General features: G+C 44.2%; 1 long non-coding RNA gene across 3 annotated transcripts in view; it reads right to left on the bottom strand.

Moving 5' to 3' along the window:
- LOC102385298 overlaps window positions 1-3,349 on the bottom strand; it is a 55,530-nt gene extending 52,181 nt beyond the window's left edge. For all 3 annotated transcript variants that reach the window (XR_324640.2, XR_003095679.1, XR_003095678.1), the window contains exons 1-2: window positions 3,221-3,349; window positions 1,999-2,078 (exon numbers count right to left, since the gene is read on the bottom strand). This is a non-coding gene — a long non-coding RNA (uncharacterized LOC102385298). The remainder of the gene's footprint in view (window positions 1-1,998; window positions 2,079-3,220) is intronic.

Below are 3,349 nucleotides of genomic sequence, written 5' to 3'. Positions count from 1 at the left end.
TTATGGCTAACTAGCCTTGGGGGTCCCTACACAGCTGGTTTCTGAAAAGCCCTTCCTGGGTGCCTAATTTTTCCCATGTATGGTACCTTGGCATTCAGACAGGGACAGATTCAGAGCAGGTGGCTGGGCAGGGGAGGAGAGAATGGAAGAACAAAGAGCAGCAGGCTCCAAAGCTGAAAGCAGGGACTCTGGGCAGATCCCATGCCAACCAGGCAGAGAGCTCATATTGCTTACAGCACATGTGGAGAATCGGCAACAGCTGCACTGACATGCTGGGGAGCACTGGGAGATCACTGACACCCCAGATCACAGAAAGGAGCTTCAGTCACACCTCCTCTAGCTTTGTGGCACATGCACAATGAGTTTTCTTTACTGTGTACATGCCACAAAGCTGAAGGGGCAGGGGGTGTGGGGAAGTGGCTGCACCCCCATTGCCACAGCCCAGGAACCACCCATATGCTCAGGGTATCAGAAAATGGCAGGGAACCTAGAGTTAGGTATTGCAATGCCAGAGCCAACTGTTGGGGTGAAAACAATCCACAGTGGAGTCTTTTTTTACATATTAACATTAACAGAACTTTTTATGAGGAGATACATTTTTCAGAACATGCAAACTCTGAATGAGATTATCTATCCGGATATGCATTTTAATATTTTGAGAGATGGAAACATGATAGGCAATAAACTGCTTACATGAAAGAAAATGGATTTAGTAAAGATTATCTTTCTTATGCCTGGATTGAAGTACAAGTCACATAACTTGACACTGGATTCTTAAGGAATGAGTTAAGAAGATTGTTTCGTACAGGCTGATTTCATTTTAAAGCAGAAAATATCTTTCTGAAAGATTTTATTAGTGTCTTGCAGAAGTTGAGAGATCTAAATTTGTCTTGAAGGCTGCAAGGTGGTATAGACGTATGTGCTATTCATAAACAAACAGCTACTCATGTCCCAGATGTAAAACAAAATTGTTATTACCTATAATTAAGAAATGGGAGATTATGATGAGAAAGTAGTCATTTCTCTGAGTCATAGTAATGACTCCATTTTCCATTGAAAGTGCTAGCTTTTTAATTTCCTATTGTTTTTTTCCATGTATTATGCCTGAAAATGGAAATTTACAGCTATGCTGTTGTTCCTTGTTTCCTAGTCTTTCAAAAGACCAGGTTTAAGGGCAAACTGCTCAGTCATGTCAAATCAGGGAATAGATTTAAGAGATTTTTAGAGGACTTTTGTTTGGTTAATTACTAAATTTAATATAACAGGGTTTAAAGAAGATTACTGGAAGGCCCCAAATCAGGGACTTTTGAAGCATTTTGTGCCCGTTAGTGGTAAGCAGAGGGGGTAATTATTTTATGGTTTAAAGTTGAACTGGTAGGTTAGTACTAAAACCATTGAGCATGAGGCAAAATTTGTTTGAAAAATTGTGAAATACAATCCTGATTTAAACAAAACTTGGACCAATTTTGTAACCCTTCATAATAAACTCTATGTTTCCTTTCCTTTCTTTGTCTTTCCTTCATTAAGGTAATATGTATGCTGCCATCCAATTTATAGCTCAGTATTCTCCAAAATTCTGGGTGTCAGTATAGATTGCTCACATGATTGAGATATGCAATCCAACTCACAATTACTCAATCATAGACTTCAATGCTAAGCTTTTATTTAGACTAGTGTTTGATGTATCAATCAATCTGATACCAGGAAAGACTGATTAAAGTTGATCATGCCCCAATTCATTTTTTGCCATGCAAAACAAGTTCAGGATTGACTTGCTGGGGAGAGGAGAGGGAAACAGACCTTGCCACCATCTTGAATATTCAGTTCCCAAGGAACATTTAACATCCTTGTGAAACTCATTAAAAAAAAAACAGTGAAAATACTATATTGCTCAAATACCTGTATTATTTTGAGACATACTTTCATCTTTCCATCATTACTAAAGGTAAATGCATTACTAAATGATAAATGTACCAGAAATGACAATGATTCACTCACAGCTGTCACTTGTTGCAGAATGTAGTGGTGCTTCAGCAGAGGCTCCCCTGCAGTCTGCTCACCTTTTTTTGTCTTTACAGCTAGGAACAGAAATGACACACAAACTGGTATAAGTGATCAGAAGCCAGTTCAAATCTGTAACACAACAGAAGTTCAGTGCACGTAAACCACTTTCAAAATGGCTGAAACTGATTTAAGATAAACCTGGATGAATGTAGTATCAGATGAACAGATTTATTGAACTTCTGTCCCAGACCCGCTCCAGATTCAAGTTAACTCAAGTTAACTCAAGTCCCCCAGCATCCCGGGATGTTTTCCACTTCCCCTGAAAACTCCCCCCAAGACTAGTCTATGCCCAAGCCTAGGCCCAAGGTGTCTGCTCCAGCTGAGAAGCATGCTCCAGCTCCTGGCTTGGGCCACTGCAGGCATGTGGCTGCACTTCTGGGATCAGAAATGAATGTCTGTTCACTTGCTTATCGGTTCAATCGACGCAGCTTAGACTAACCTGTGAAGATTTAATCAATTTGGCCTCAGGCCTTCTGCCTGCCTGCGCTTAGCCTATGAGTGCAGGGACTAATTTTGCTCTTTGTCCGGGTCCAAGGAGCAGCTGCTCGGAGCCAGGCCTCCTTGCTCCAGTCTGAAAGCTAAATATAAGCCCTATATGTCCAACTGTTTAAGTTGGTCTAATAAAAGATATGAAATTCAACCAAAGAACCTCGTCTGCCTATGTCCTTAGACCAACATGGCGACAACCTACACCCCTGTAAATATAAGCCCACTATTTTTATTATCTGAAGAAGCTGAACCAGTGGCCATACTTCACTTGGGGACAGGGGACGGGACAATTTCAACGGTTATATCTATTTTAGTAGCTTTGGCTATGACGAAAAATGACTGCTTTCCTTGACCACACGCTTTTCCTTCCTGGCCAGGTAAGCAGTCCTGTTCACAACAGACCTCAGTAGTGGGCTCCTGTGGTTAGTCGCCCTGTGTTTCAGGCCTGCCAGGGTCCCAGCTAGTCTGCCAGCCCCCTTCTACCTCCCTCTGAAGAGGTGAGTGGCCCACATGGATCTTCTTGGCAGAGCCAGGCTTGGGCCTCCCTCTCTCAATCCTGGGGCAGGGGCGAAAAGACTTCTTCCCCCCCCCCGCCAACACACTTTCCCCCCCGGCTGCCCCCTTCCCGGGCCGGAGAAGAATCCAGGCTGGCGGGGGTCGCGCTGACCTAATCCTGGCGACTAGCTCGGCTGAGGCACTAGTCCCGTCAGCTCCGCGCGGGCGGTGTCCGTCCCCCGGGCCGGGCCGGCGGGCGGGCAGCGCTCGGGCACACGGGGCAGGTGTGTGGCGCTGCCCG

The sequence above is a fragment of the Alligator sinensis genome, unplaced genomic scaffold (assembly GCF_000455745.1).
Source record: "Alligator sinensis unplaced genomic scaffold, ASM45574v1 scaffold938_1, whole genome shotgun sequence".
NCBI classification, from domain to species: Eukaryota; Metazoa; Chordata; order Crocodylia; family Alligatoridae; genus Alligator; species Alligator sinensis.
This window is presented reverse-complemented; position numbering and strand designations above follow the sequence as displayed.